General features: G+C 41.9%; 1 protein-coding gene across 5 annotated transcripts in view; it reads right to left on the bottom strand.

The window, feature by feature from the left end:
* Positions 1-16,585, bottom strand: part of LOC109869428 (rap1 GTPase-activating protein 1-like) — a 108,959-nt gene extending 92,374 nt beyond the window's left edge. For 2 of the 5 annotated variants that reach the window (XM_031803910.1, XM_031803911.1), the window contains exon 1: positions 16,435-16,521. The gene's annotated coding sequence lies outside the window, so the exon portion shown is untranslated. Of the gene's footprint in view, positions 1-16,434 lie in introns of all 5 variants that reach the window. The other 3 variants (XR_004205265.1, XR_004205266.1, XM_031803913.1) reach the window with 3 other exon arrangements.
* Positions 16,586-16,860: the final 275 nt, after the last annotated feature.

Here is a 16,860-nt window from a genome sequence, read left to right as displayed (position 1 = left end):
TTAGTCTCTACTTTTATCCAATGTTAAAAACACAATTTCAAATGTTGCTATATAAGACCGAATCGAGCCGGTCGGTCATATTTGTCTTGCCTGAATTACTGAGTGTTCTTAAACATAAAAGGTATTCCAAGGCAGCAAGTGCATAGCTGACTCTTGTAAAAGCAGCCATTTGAAATTAGCTCATGTGTGGCTCTGTGTGTTGTTGACAGTTTGACATGAGTGGTGTTGAGCCCGCTGGGCTGTAAGTGGTGTTACAGAGTCCCACAGGCCCCTCTGAGCTACACACATGGCCCCATGCACACACAACTACAAAGACACACACACCCTTGGCACATGCTCCACACACCCTTTCATAGGGTCTAATTAGAGGGGCAGGATATTATGGCTGACACAGCAGATGAAAAGGAGTGTTGTTCAGGCTACCGTGTGGAACGCTCTCTCTCTCTCTCTCGCTCTAGAAATGGGGGTGAATAACATACAGTCTGAAGTTTACATACACTTAGGTTGGAGTCATTAAAACTCAACCACTCCACAAATTTCTTGTTAACAAACTATAGTTTTGCCAAGTCGGTTAGGACATCTACTTTGAGCATGACACAACCTTTCCAACAATTGTTTACAGACAGATTATTTCACTTATAATTCACTGTATCACAATTCCAGTGGGTCAGAAATGTACATACACTAAGTTGACTGTGCCTTTAAACAGCTTGTAAAATTCCAGAAAATTATGTCATGGCTTTAGAAGCTTCTGATAGGTTAATTGACATCATTTGAGTCAATTGGTGGTGTACCTGTGGATGTATTTCAAGGCCTACCTTCCAACTCAGTGCCTCTTTGCTTGACATCATGGGAAAATAAAAAAGAAATCAGCCAATACCTCAGAAAAAAAATTGTAGACCTCCACAAGGTTCATCCTTGGGAGCAAATTCCAAACACCTGAAGGTACCACGTTCATCTGTACACACAATAGTACACAAGTATAAACACCATGGGACCATGCAGTCGTCATACCGCTCAGGAAGGAGATGCATTCTGTCTCCTAGAGATGAATGTATTTGGTGCGAAAAGTGCAAATCAATCCCAGAACAGCAGCAAAGGACCTTGTGAAGATGCTGTAGAAAACGGTTACAAAGGTATCTATATCCACAATAAAATGAGTCCTGTATCGACATAACCTGAAAGGCCGCTCAGCAAGGAAGAAGCCACTGCTCCAAAACTGCCATAAAAAAGCCAGACTACGGTTTGCAACCATCGTTATATTCGTCGTTATGTTTCGCTATTTTTGGAGATAAAAGGGGGAGGCTTGCAAGCCGAAGAACACCATCCCAACCGTGAAGCACAGGGGTGGCAGCATCATGTTGTGGGGGTGCATTGCTGCAGGAGGGACTGGTGCACAAAATAGATGGCATCATGAGGATGGAATATTATGTGGAAATATTGAAGTAACATCTCAAGACATCAGTCAGGAAGTTAAAGCATGGTCGCAAATGGGTCTTGCAAATGGACAATGACCCCAAGCATACTTCCAAAGTTGTGGTAAAATGGCTTAAGGACAACAAAGTCAAGGGATTGGAGTGGCCATCAGAAAACCCTGACCTCAATCCTATAGAACATTTGTGGGCAGAACTGAAAAAGCGTGTGTGAGCAAGGAGGCCTACAAACCTGACTCAGTTACACCAGCTTTGTCAGGAGGAATGGGCCAAAATTCACCCAACTTATTGTGGGAAGCTTGTGGAAGGCTACCCGAAACGTTTGACCCAAGTTAAACAATTTAAAGGCAATGCTACCAAATACTAATTGAGTGTATGTAAACTTCTGACCCACTGGGAATGTGATGAAAGAACTAAAAGCTGAAATAAATCACTCTCTCTGCTATTATTCTGACATTTCACATTCTTAAAATAAAGTGGTGATCCTAACAGACCTAAGACAGGGAATTTTTACTAGCATTAAATGTCAGGAATTGTGAAAAACTGAGAAGATGTATTTGGCTATGGTGTATGTAAACTTCTGACTTCAACTGTATGTTAACATCCTGTATAGATCTATGATTTAGTTTATTAAACTTCAAGACGTGACATGAAAGCAATTAGGCATCATATACGGTATTATTTCTGCATTCAGAAATAATAATAACCTCTCTTGGACTGACTCATCGAATTCACTTACTAAACGCTTTCCTATGGGGAAGAGAAACTTCTTCAAAGTAGCCTTCTACTGATCAATGAATTCTGCTTGTCTTGGTTACTTCAGACAATGACTTGCAAGGCAGGTCTGTGATGAGGTGAGGGCGATCGGGACACATTGCTCCCCGAGCCTGGATCGATCGCAGAGAGATCTATTTCAGTTCTAATGGCTCCTCAGTACTATGATATCTCTCCACTCTGGCCCGGGCAGCACTGTGATGGATGGCTTTCTGTGGCCACAACCACTATCTCTGCCACGCGATCAATAGAGACCCAGCCCAGTGAGAATGGACAGGACAGAACAAGTCTACTTGAATCTTCATGACAGAGGAAAAATGGCAAGTTTTATTCTTTTAACTATGATAGATAGGATGGAGTAGAATGGAAGGGCTGAAATGCCTTGTGTTGGAATAATCCATTCAAAAGGACTTGTTTGGAGAAATTAATAGGCATGCACCGTGGAAAGATCATAATCAGATTAATAATCATTAGCCTAACATTTCATGTTTTATCAAGTGTGACTAAATCAGGATGTACTTTATCTAATTGACCAGTGAGGATGTCCACGGGGGACAGGGCAGGTCAGAGTAAGAGTGTCCTCTGCTGGACAATGGAGGGATTGATACACTTCATCAGCCCTCAAGGAGCTGCCGAAGGGGTGACAGTGTCAGCTCTCAAGTGAAAACCATATAAAAACTAAGGGTGTTTTTACACTTGGTCCCTTTCAGACAATTTTTGTGAACTCAGTTCGCAAAAACTTTTTATGCAGTGTGAACACTCCAAGGGAACTCAGACCCTCTCAAAAGAGCCCCTGAAGCGAACAAGTTGGGTACTACCAAAGCATCTCCAGAGGGCATAATAAGAGACTCAATGGTCACGTGGAATTTTACTGCGGTCATGACTCATGATTTGCCCGGTGTACAATTTTCAATCACAGCATTGTTTCATCTGCAGTTCTTCTTCTGCTATTTATTCCGTGACCAATAATATGTACCTGTTAATATTATCTTCTTATTACAATTATTATACATTTTAGCCATTTAGCAGACACTCCAGAGTGACTTACAATTAGTACATTAAGATAGCTAGGTGAGACAACAACACATCACAATCATATTAAGTAAATAAGTACGTTTTTATCAGCAAAGCAAGTGCCTTTATGTCTCATCTCTTAAATAAATGCAATCTATTAGCTTCCAAAATGTAAGTAGGTATATCAAGCTGTCCGATAACACAATCTGATGGAATGGCTTGCCCTGCACTTTGTAAAAACCCAGAGTTCATTGAGTGAATGTTGGAATGTTGCGCCGAATGCAGTGAAATGTTTACTTACGAGCCCCTAACCAACAATGAAGTTAACAAAAACTAATACGGATAAGAATAAGTAATTAAAGTAATAAGTAATTAAAGAGCAGCAGTAAAATAAAAATAGCGAGACTATATACAGGGGTACCGGTGCTAACCGGGGCACCGGTTAGTTGAGGTAATATGTACATGTAGGTAGAGTTATTAAAGTGACTATGCATAGATGATAACAACAGAGAGTAGCAGCTGTCTAAAAGGGCGGAAGGGGGGGGGGGCAATGCAAATAGTCTGGTAGCCATTTGATTAGGTGTTTAGGAGTCTTATGGCTTGGGGATAGAAGCTGTTTAGAAGCCTTTTGGAACTAGACTTGGCGCTCCGGTACCGCTTGCTGTGCGGTAGCAGAGAGAACAGTGTATGACTAGGGTGGCTAGAGTCTTGACAATTTTTAGGGCCTACATCTGACAGCCTGGTATAGAGGTTCTGGATGGCAGGATGCTTGGCCCCAGTGATGTACTGGGCCGTTCGCACTACTCTCTGTAGTGCCTTGCGGTCGGAGGCAGAGCAGTTGTCATACCAGGCAGTGATGCAACCACCATGCTCTCGATGGTGCAGCTGTAGAACCTTTTGAGGATCTGAGGACCATGCCAAATCTTTTCAGTCTCCTGAGGGGGAATAGGTTTTGTCGTGCCCTCTTCACAACTGTCTTGGTGTGCTTGGACCATGTTAGTTTGTTGGTGATGTGGACACCAAGGAACTTGAAGCTCTCAACCTGCTCCACTGCAGCCCCGTCAATGAGAATGGGGGCGTGCTCGGCCCTCTTTTTCGTGTAGTCCACAATCATCTCCTTTGTCTTGATCACGTTGAGGGAAAGGTTGTTGTCCTGGCACAGCCAGGTCTCTGACCTCCTCCCTATAGGTGGTCTAGTCGTTGATCAGGCCACTGTTGTGTCATCTGAAAACTTAATGATGGTGTTAGAGTCATGCCTGGCCGTGCAGTCATGAGTGAACAGGGAGTACAGGAGGGGACTGAGCATGCACCCTTGAGGGTTCCCTGTGTTGAGGATCAGCGTGGCAGATGTGTTGTTACCTACCTTTACCACCTCTTCAGGAGGTTAACATATGTTATTCACTCCCATCCCCTTTATATTAGTCCCCTGAGAGAGAGAGATATAAGCATAGACCATTTTATAGCAGGAAAGTGAAAAGACAGCACCAGCTGAAGGGGCTGCTAGAGCTACTAGCTATTTATTGTTGCATAAAATAAAGAAGTTGGAGAAACTTTCTCTTACACATTTTATATATGGTCATAATATGGTTTATGCGTGTCCAATTATCATGATACATGTACCGTCACTTATTAAAACCTCTTAGGGATCCCTTAAGCTCGAATCCCGTTACCGGGATAGATTTGACAACATCCGGTGAAATTGCAGAGCGCCAATTCAAACTACAAAAACATAAATATTTAACATTCATATAATACATTGAAATAAAGCTTACCTTCTTGTTAATCTTTTTGCAATCCCAAATGTCTCAGTGACACAATGAATGGTTGTTTTGTTCGATAAATGCCTTCTTTATATCCCCAAAATGTCCATTTATTTGGCGTTTGTTTCCGAAATACACCGGTTCCAACTCCCCCAACATGACTACAAAATATCTAATAAGTTACCTGTAAACTTGGTCCAAACATTTCAAACAATGTTTCTAATCCAACCTCAGGTACCCTAAAATGTAAATAAATGAAATTTAAGACGGAATAAACGGTTTCCAATACCGGAGAAAAATAACGAGGAGCCTGTTCAAGTGCTCCTGTTCACGCGCACCAAAAGACTTGAGTCCATCTGAGTGACACATGGGAAGAATAGGACTACTTCTTCATTTCTCAAAAGAAAAACATCGAACAATTTCTAAAGACTGTTGACATCTAGTGGAAGCCATAGGAACTGCAATCTGGGCCCTAATAAATCAGGTTTCCCATAGAAAATCATTGGAAAACACAATGACCTCTAAAACAATTTTCCCTGGATGGTTTGTCCTCGGGGTTTCGCCTGCCATATCAGTTCTGTTATACTCACAGACATTATTTTAACAGTTTTATAAACTTTAGAGTGTTTTCTATCCAATACTACCATGCATATGCAATACTACCATGCATATGCATATCCTGCATATTTGCTTTGGGCACGCTTTTCATCCGGACGTGAAAATTACTGCCCCCTATCCCAAAGAAGTTACATAAGTAACCTACAGTAACCTAAAGTAATACAGCACAGAGCATACTGTCATGGTTCCACCTGTCACCAGAGGGCGGAAAAGACTGTCCTAGAGACATTAACGACACTCAAGTGTGTCTTATTTACTCACTATGATTTCCCTGTTAAAAGAGGTGTGCTTAGTCTTGTCCTTTGCAGAAGCTTGAATTGTTTACAGCGTGCAAGCATTTCCTGAGTGAGTGTTTGAGACTTAGTGTGTGTTGTTTTTCAAGTGTACTGTGATCCTGCGGCTACCGTTTCTCAGTAAACTATTATGTTTATCCTTAACCAATGATTCCTCGTTTGGTCTCTTCTCTACACCTGGGTCCAACCTCACCACGTCACACATACAAATTCACAGCGGTTTGGTGGTGAGCTACGTCAGCCAACATAGTATAATTGTATTACGTCATGACTATTGATGGGACTCACTACAGGGGTGTAGGGCTGGGAATTGCCAGGGACCTCACGATATGATATTATAACGATAGCTAGAGCCCACAGCATGCAGTCAGTCAGCTAGTATAACGATCTGTTATTCGATTGTTATGCATAATCTTTTCCAGCATGTCCATGAATATTTACACACACTCCACATATATGAATAATCCAGTAGAGACAATTAGTGGTTGCTAAAATGTAAAGATGTAGACATACTTATGGATGCCTAAATGTGTTAGCTAATGAATAGTCTTCAATAGTACAAAATCCATAAGGTCTTCAATATTTCAGCACCATGGACAGCTGAAGCTATGCAGCAGTGGCTGTGAGGTTGTATGGTTTACTAGTCACTAGTATACAGTACTGCTCTCACCTGTACAGTATTCTCTTCACAGTCAACTAAAATCAGACAACCATTGACTCCTAATTATGGACCCCTTTATAGTGAACACTACCACTCTGGCTGCTCAGTGTGCAGTGTCACCATCGTAGAGATAGTCTGACTGTGTGAGGGTCCATAAGCATCAGAGCTCCGCTAAATGACTTTCTTATCTGAAAGACTCCAGAAGCAGCTTGCTATAGGGCCACATGGACACTGCACAGTCAACACTCTTTACCACACTCTCTCTCTCTCTGTCTTTCTCTCTCTACCACATGTGGATGCTATGCATAATATCTTTAGCAGAGAGGAGCAAGAGGTCCCTCTTCCTCTAGACTACCAGCATACAGGAGAGGAGATATGGCTCAGAGTGGTGACTTCAGACTCGTACTCTGCTGCTGTGCTATGCTGAGGGCGAGGATAAAGCTACTAAGTAGGTGTAGTAAACATGCAATCCATGCAGTATGAAACGCTTGGTTTCAGGTCCACATCGCAGGGTAGCCTATTGGTTAGAGCGTTGGACTAGTAACCGGAAGGTTGCGAGTTCAAACCCTAGAGCTGACAAGGTACAAATCTGTCGTTCTGCCCCTGTCAGGCAGTTAACCCATTGTTCCTAGGCCGTCATTGAAAATAAGAATTTGTTCTTAACTGACTTGCCTGGTTAAATAAAAAAATTAAATAAACTTTGTCGTACCTTAGTCTCATATTCAATGTGAGAAAGGTGGATTTTGAGGTTTGCAAGTACTATGTACAAACACCCTTGCACAGACAGACAGACACTTCAGTAGGACTTTCTTATGTTTAACCTTCCCCACTCGAAGACACCCTGTCTCCATGACCACACAGAGGAGAGGTGGTCACGGCCATCAACCCTGTACACATTCTAGCAGGATAAAAACACTTCTGCTTCACTGCTCTCAATCTATACAGAAGTCTTATGCTAAACACACAGATCAGGTGACAGAAACACATTTCATGCTGTGCTGTTTCCGACGAGCAGTCTTCCATCAAGACAGGTCCTTTTGAAGTCACCTCAGCCAAGTGACAGGGTAAACATGAGGGGGGGATATACTGATGATGCCGAGACACATCCATTTACACCAGAGGTGTCAAACTCTTTTTGTGCCCGAGGTCGCATTCGGTCTTCAATGAGGTGTGGAGGGCCGTACTGAAAATAGTTTTGATTTCCTCGCCGTAAAAATTTGCAAAATATACTTCTCTATTCATAGTTTTTAGAATTTGATGCTCCCTGCCTGACTGTCTAGCTTTATTTCGATAATAATCAGCCAGCTGGACCCAGTCAAGAAACTGTATGAATGTAGGTCCATGATCATTTCTACACCATTGAGTTTGTTTCCCTTCCCCGAATTTGTTTTATTTTTTTGCATTTCATTTTTTACTCAAACCACCCGCGGGCCGAATCTGTCCCGCAGCCCGTATGTTTGACACCCTTGATTTACACACTTAGGAAACAGCTAGAATACATGATGGGTTATGTTTTTCATAAGGTCTGTGTGCATAAATTACTTTGCAGGGGACATGGTATTTTGATGAATGTATAGGCTATTCCCTGGGGGCAAAAGGGCGCCAGTTTAACATTGAAAGACCAAGTCAGATATGTAAATATATCATTTCATATGTATAGGCTCAGCAGGAATCATGTAATGAAACCAGGCAAACAAAAATAAAAGGCCTGACTCAAAGATTAGCATGTATCCCCAGGAAACACACCTGAATAAATAAGCACCCACAGAGCTAAGCCAGTGACGCAAACATTAGGTAAATATAGCAGAATTACAGAGGCAGAGAGGAGGGTGGTAGTGGTGGGTGACTCATTCCAAAGCCATTAAAGAGAAAGTACTATCTCGCACTCTAATAAGCTGCTAGCTCTAGTCCAGTTGACATCACATCTGCATCCCAAACACTATGTTTGACCAGAGCACTATAGGTGCACCATATAAGGAATAGGGTGCCATTTGGGGCACAGGCCACATCTTTAGCAGTTGTTGAAACAGCAGCACAGATGCGGTCTCCAGATAAATAATTAATTGCAGAGGAAGCGGATGCATCCATCCCTCATGCCTTCAAAAAAAGCATTAGTACCAACATCCACCTCTAAACAGTGTTTGTGCTACAGTAACTATCTGCCTGGCCTGCAATATCTACAAAGAACACTGGACTATAATTACCACTGCATTGATACCAGTTTCCTTCCAATAACATAGTTATCAGTACACACATGTAAATTACGAACAGGAATAGAAAGATAAAAAAGTAATACAAATGTAATGTTAATCCAGTGTGTTCTACCATTTAGCTCCTGAGCATCCTTGAACAACACTGATCCTACTAATTACAAGCATGTAATTGAGACATCACTGACAGTGCTATAATTTAGATGATGTTCATGGAGAGAGAGAATGAAGGAGAGGGCGTGAGGAAGTGAGAGAATTAACATTTTAGATCGAGAGAGAATGAGGGGGGGGGGGGGGGGGGGGGGGGGGAATATTATGATGTACCGACTTCCACAGGACACAGTGTGCTCCACACACAGTGCAGTCAGAACAAATTTGATTTGATTTGAACACAAGCAGCATTATGAAAGAAGCAGAAATCATCATCTCCTGAGCAGCCAGCCAGCCCAGCAGCCTCACACAAACCACTAGCTACCGCATAAATAATTCATGATATAAGATCTGGCGGAGCTTTAGTGGAAATTGACTGGGAGAAGTTCAGAGGCTTTTCTCTCTCTCTCGTCAGCTAGTCCTGATGCACTGGAGGGAGGATAATGAGCAGCACTGAAGGGCTGACTGTCTCCCTGTTACACACACTGAATGTAGGTCTGCTGAATGCTAACTACTGTACTGCTTAAGTTGGAGATAATGGGGAATGGTAGGTTTTATCCTTTGGATATCAATTTTGTAGAGTGCAGTTATATCATTCTACTTGGTAAATAACTATATAGTATTAGTACAAAGCTAACATTTTCCTGTTCTGATATTCTAAATCATTGGCTTTATGCCAACAAAGGTAAATGAGGTCAGGGAAGGGCCCATTAGGACAACGAAACAAGGTAGGAGGTACACTGGTGCCATCCATTATTGAAACATGAGCCACGAATCAGGTTAACCTTTTTGACCACAGAGCTCCAAAAAATGTACAGTGTGAAGTAGATGAATCAAGATGTTGTGGATTTGGACTCATTTACTGTACATGTAAATACATCAGGAGACCAATAACACTCTAAAACCCATCATGTGCTTATTGGCCTTGTAAAGTTAAAGGGATACTCTGGGATTTTCTGTCTCTGAATGCAGTTTGAAGAAAGTTGCTAACTAGTGCTAGCGCAAATGCTAACTAGAGTTAGCGCTATGACTGGAAGTCTATGGGTATCTGCTAGCATGCTAATAGATACCCATAGACTTCCAGTTAATGTGCTAATCCTAATTGGTCCACAAAACTCTCTCTAACTTCCTTCATACTGGACACAGAGACAAAAACATTGTATCCACAAATTCATCTGACTCTGGGGAAGTAAATAAAGGGTAAAAATCCTGAAGTATCCCTTTAATGTACCACTATATTCAGAAACCATACCACTAATGACATTCAGTTAATATTTAGGTGAGGGCTACATAATTCACACACACAAGTCCTATGGGACCTTATCAATAAAAACATCCCTACCTATATATGCAGTGGCACCCGCGGGATATGTTCCCTAAAGTTCCCCCTGAGTCCCAGATCCCTAGAGACACACAGACAGCCAGGAGTCTATTAACAGCTGGCCTCAGGCTACTGTCCCCAGTGTCTGTGTGAATCCACAGGATCCAGGGTGAGAATGGGATTTCCAAGGACACGTTCCTGCAGCTGAGCTCATAGGGAAAGTGCATTTTAAAGAAGCCTTTGTTCCTTTAAGGGGCCAGATAGAACATCCTCATGAATAAACTGAAACTATGCGGGTTTCACAATGCTTTTAAAATAAGAACGTGGGGACATTAAGTAATAACAAACCAAATTCTGTTTTGGAAGGAGCCACATTGTCAACAGGCAAATCTTCCCCCACAGTGACAATGATGATGACGATAATGATGTTGCTGAGCTGAGCCATAACGTAAATATGTTAAAAAATAATAGAAGACAGTCTGTTTGGAGGGAGTGTCAGAGTAGAGCGAACCCACTCTGCCTCCTCCTGAGTGTCCATACAAGCTCCCAGTGCCAACACAGAAACAGAACAAGGAGAGCAGAGCAGAGTCACTCATCTGGAAGCATAAGGGATGGAGGGACAGAGGATGGAGGGAAGGAGCAAGGGATGGAGGAGTGGTGGCCGGTAAGGTTACTGGGTAGAGTGGCTTAGGGGAGAGATATTTCAGAAACACTGATATGCAGTCACTGTATTCTATTAGCTCCTCAGAAAATAAAAACTAAATTTAGGCAATGGCAAATGCACTTGTTACGCCAAAGGACAACCTTGCCCAGGGATGGGTTGGGACCACAAAAATATGAACTCATCATAAAGGGCCACAGTTGCCAAACTAATTTTATGCAATTCTACAATTTTGCCATGGGGTGGAAAGGAAAAAGAGCTGTTTTATTGCTAATTTCCTGCAATTTGACACATTATGCCATAGGGTGGAGAGAAATATTTGCAGTATGATATCCGAGTGAGACTGACTAACAAAACCGATTGTGGCCCCTGGGCCGGTAATTTGACCATGATAACAAGTGTGGATAGCTGGCCACTAAACGAACTTAGAAATAAAAAAAATGGCAGCTGACATGGGCTAATTAACTGACTATCAGTGACTGACATAAGAGAAAAACTGCTGATGCACAACCAAAATGGTAAATTCTACTTGTGTATTCTACTATTCTACTTGTGTATTCTACTATTCTACTTGTGTATTCTACTATTCTACTAGTGTATTCTACTATTCTACTAGTGTATTCTACTATTATAACTCGCAGCATTTAGTTAAGACCCCGATCCCTGCCCTAGCCAAAGAGACACATGATGTGCACTTTGTTATGTCATTAACAAAAAGCCTCTCTCTAATTTAAAATTGCTTGGGTAAATCAGGTCTGGATAGCCTAATTCTATAGATGATAAGATTTAGGGAAAAGAAAGATCTTTATGCAACCAGTGTTGCCATCTGGTGCTCCTGGAACGGATGTGTAGACTTCCCTGAGGACATAGGGTTATGGAAAGGGTCAGACATGCAGTCAGCCCTGCGGCCACACAGAACCATGACACTCTGAGACCATAATACATATCCTGAGTGTAAAAAAACATTATGTACATCTGCTCTTTCCATGACATAGACTGACCAGGTGAAGCCAGGTGAAAGTTATGATACATTATAAATGTCACATGCTAAATTCATTTCAATCAGAAGGAGAGGTGACAGGTTAAAGAAGGATTTTTAGGCCTTGAGAAAATTGAGTCATGGATTGTGTGTGTGTGCCATTCAGAGAGTGAATGGGCAAGACAATAGATTTAAGTGTGGGGTGTGAACGGGGTGTGGCAGTAGGTAGTAGGCGCACCGGTTTGTGTGCTGCTGGGTTTTTTCAGGCACAACAGTTTTCTGTGTGTATCAAGAATGGTCCAACACGCAAAGGACATCCAGCCAATTTGAGTCAACATGGGCCAGCATCCCTGTGGAACGCTTTCAACACCTTGTAGAGTTCATACCCTAACGAATTTACAACAATTTCTGTGATAATTAGATACTCAAACTCTTTCTTTCACTTGGATTTCAATCAAAATAATCCTTGCCAAGAGAGGAAATCACAAATCCAACTGTCAACAGCGAGATACTGGGGAATCTGTTTTTAGACGATGCCAACCAACTGTCAACCGACACAGTGGGCCAAGGGGAACACTGTACTGGCAGCCCATTACCTATGCTGGAGGGTCAACCTGGGAAAACACACACTGCTCAGCTCTGAAGCAGCCTGAAGAGGAAACATTCAGGATGCTTCCCAAATGGCACCCTTTTCTCAATATAGTGCACTGCACTTTGTAGGGAATAGGTTGCCATTTGGGACGCACACCCAGTCAGAAAGCTCTTCACTCGGAGTCTCACAGAAAGAGTCTCACATGGTCATCATGGATCGATAGACACCGAGACACACAGAAAATGTCACATCCAGAAAATGCCACATTTTCTTCGGTCCTATACATTGAGCACAATTATCCATGGCAGTGTATGGAAGGAGACATTAAGTCATTTAGTCAAGGAGACGTGTCCTACAATGGCGTGTATTCATGGATGCCAAGGGAAGGGTCACTCCCCAGAAAATTATCCAATAAATTGTTTTCAAAACACAAAATCATGTATATTTCATCTCTCTGTGTTTCACAATTTTCCTACAATTTGTAAGAGGCTGAGTGTATCTCACAGGAGAAAGCATCCAAGCGAGCGAAACAGCGCCCCTCTGTCTCTCTACGTGTAGGCCATCTATCTGATGTCTGGTCCAAACAGGTATGACATTGTTGCCGTCCCTAGCATTGAATGCAAGGGAAGCCAGCGAGCATCTGGCCTACCTTGACAAAAAAAGTATAAAACATTAGCCAATCAGCATTGAGCTAAACTGAGCGAGCTGTTGTTATCCTCCGGTGGCTAGCTACTGTAGCCAGCTAGCTAAAATTAGCCCTTTCCAAAATTAGCCATGGATGAAGATAGGGATTTGGACTCCATACTGGCCAATGATTTTATAACACGATTCTGATCCAACCTTTGTTGTGCCCCTGGCCTGAGAGGATGGAAGTTCAATATGTAGCTAGATGTACAGTAGAAGGCTAATGTTAAGTAGCTAACGCTGCCCATGAATGAAAGTTTGGCTAGCGAGCAAGCGTTTTAGCCAGGTAGCCTAGGACAACAAAAAATGAAAATGTGTACTGTATGACAGAGTGATAGACCGTTTCGTCAACATGAAAGAGAGGAGGATGACATTGTCGTTTCTCAAGAAGTAGGGTGAGTCAACATATTTTTCTACTTACAAGAACGTGCGCGCACACACACACACACACACCACACACACACACACACACACAGAAATCCAAACCATGAGGCTCATCATATTTAGCTTAAGTTGATTGGTGATTTGTTGATGTTGAAATGGTGCTGGAATAGTGGAGGCAGCTCCTGTTTTATTTGCGACTTGCGGGAACTCTCTGGTTCTAAATCAATAGTTGTTTAGTGGTCCGAAATTTCGGAAAAATGCACTTGCTTGATCATGCTGTAGGTCATGTAACTGTCTGTTACTGTACAGCCCATGTTGCATCAATGAGTCAAACATTTATCCTACTGTTAAAATTGACTACACAGTGTAAATAGGATCATTTTTGTCACAGTCAGTCTCATCCAAAACAGAGTGTGAGACTTTACGTCGTGACTGCATCACAAAGTAAATTAAGGTTGGGTTTGTTTCAATCCTGCCCATATGCCCACAGTTGGCAGCACACAAGTAATCATCAATTCAGAGTGCAGCTGCAGGCGACCCTATCGTCATGCCTGTGGTAAATTTGGGTTGACTTTAAATATCCCTATGGGGCTAATAATGGACCGTTGGTAAATTTCACAATGTACATGGGACAATATGTTAAAATTCCAATAGCTCCAAATTTCAATGACTTAAAAACCTCAAACCAACGATACATTTTAGAAATTCATATCAAATATTGAAAACATTTAATGAGACAACGAAAAGATACTGTCCCATTTACATTATGTAAGTTATTGACGGTCCCTAACATAGCCCCGGAGAGTCAGTCAGGTTGCACACCAGCAGGCTGAAGCTAATTGGCTAAATACTTTGGCTAACTCTTCCCATGTGCGAACACACACCCACATCAAACCACACCCCGAAACCAACTCGCGTTTGAATTCAGTCATAGTCGCTAGCATTTCTTAATGAACCAAATCTAAAACATGCCAAATCAGGAAGTGCAGTCGCCCTTTTAAACAAACTAATGACATGTTGTACCTCTACCTTGCTACATTGGGAATGAGCCCAGGAGGAGGACAGATGAGAATAGCAGGCCAGTGGATCACTTAGGACAGCAACAGCCAGTGGCAACTTTAGGGATGAGGATGATTTAGGTGACCCAGACACAGGCCCAAAACAAGTTAAGCTACCCCAGTATCCGCTTGACCGTTTTGGATTGAAAAACTAAAGAGACACACCAGATACAGAGACAGTAACAGAAAAGTAGATGATGGAAAGAGACACCAGACAAGACAAAGAGATAGCAACAGAAGATAAGGATATGATGGAGAGACACCAAATTAGACACAGAAAGTGGCACAAGAGATGGAGAAAGAACAGAGGTGGGTTGAGCGCACATTAGACTGTATCACTTCAAGCTGTTCTATAGATTCTATTTCATTTTATTTATTTGCACAAATTATAACAGGTGAAATACAGACAGCGAAAAATTTAAACATGGTTTACAAAGAATTTACAGGTGAGGTGAAAAAGCCTTTAAAATTACTATTAAAACAATTGTTAACATTTACACTTTTTACAACCAGGGCAAGATGAGAGAGGGGGATAGACAAGAGACAGCAACAGAAGAGGGCAGACACGAGGGACAGCAACAGACGACATAGAGAAAGTGATGGAGAGAGGCAGAGTAGGAGTGAGCACACAGCAGACTGTATCACTTAAAGCTGCTCTATGGATTATAATTACTGCACATCTAATCTCTCAATGTTAATTTCAAAGTGCTCCAAATTCATGCATTTAGCTGTTTAAATAAATTTTGCCAGGGGAGGATGCCCCCGAACCCCCCTACTGGCTTTGGTGAACATGATGAATGGCCTATAAGCCAGTTTAGTTCCATGATGTACAGCCCCTGTCAGCTCCATGACCGGGTCAATTCCCTTAGAACAGCTGAGACAAGGAGAATATCAATCAATACATCATACATGTCAGAGGAGATAACCTACGGATAACATGCTGCTACAGTCAAAATCAATTTAACCGACATGGGACACAATTAAAAGGCTAATGTGAACAACCCATTCTGACAGATACACCAGCTGGGTAACTACAGCAAGAGTCTTGGGGAATTAAATCAAGGAATAAAATGCCTCTGCTATTGAGAGTTCTGCTTGTGACAGCTCCTCCTTATATTGGTTTACTGGCATGCAACTTCCTAAACCACACCCTGATGTATGTGTTTTCATAAAGTTGTTGTTGTTTACATTCATCTGACACTAATGCTACAAGCAATATTTTTGCAGTGTAATTTCAGAAAATTTCCTTGATGCATCTGTGGAATGATGTTGTGAAACACTATTTTACCCCCACAAATATTTTGCCCCAAATTGCATTCTAATGGTGCAGCCTTCTTATTGGTCAACAGACCGGCTCTTGTTTTCAACTCAACAACAGACCAGTGAATTCGACAACAAAATATTTTCTGGCCCCAGTCAATGTGACAACAATAGTTTGTTACATTTAGTACCTTTAAATTAAGCTTTAAAATGTATATTTCTCTTAGCTTTCTCCTCTGTGGTAGAAAAGATTCAAATAACTGCGACTCCCATTCTCCTTTGCTACAATTCATACACTCAGTATTAGAACTAGCATGATATTTTGTGGCTATATGAATACAACTTGGCTCCATGGCTTCTATGGAAATGTTCTAGAAGTCTACAGAAGTGAAAACTGAACAAGAAATGTCGCAAAAAAACAAAAACAAAAATCTATGTTCAAACATGTTCACTTTCAAATTCTCACTCCATGCCCGTTTAAACTACACAAACACTCTCAAACGAGTATGTATCCTAATAAACCAGATTCAATACGCAATAAAGCTTTAAATAAGTATCAAACACGCATGTTTTTCTGCTTACCTCTTTCTTTGACAGGAGTGGCAGCCAGGAGTTTGCGAGCTTGCTTGGTCTGTCTCGTGCGCAGCTGAGGTGGCACTGGTACCCTCACGCTGGTGGTGAGGTGCTGCCTAGCGACGTGCAACCACCAGCCAATGAGATCATTATGAAGAAAAATGTGCAAAATAGCCTATGCCTTCAGTTTATATCATACTAGGAGCTTCAAGAACATATGCCAGCTCTTGCCTGGGAACCCTTGTTTTATCTCGGAAGTTCTGACTGATGACAGCCGTGAAATTAAATGTAAAAATGCATTATGGAAACATTTCCTGGCAAAGTGCTTTCATGATAGTAAGCAGCCTAGACCTAGCCTATGTGATAGCTGAGGAAGTGGTAGACCTGGGAAAAGCTCTAATCCATTCAAATTTCTTGATTTATACATTTCATTCT

The sequence above is a fragment of the Oncorhynchus kisutch genome, linkage group LG24 (assembly GCF_002021735.2).
Source record: "Oncorhynchus kisutch isolate 150728-3 linkage group LG24, Okis_V2, whole genome shotgun sequence".
NCBI lineage: Eukaryota > Metazoa > Chordata > Actinopteri > Salmoniformes > Salmonidae > Oncorhynchus > Oncorhynchus kisutch.
This window is presented reverse-complemented; position numbering and strand designations above follow the sequence as displayed.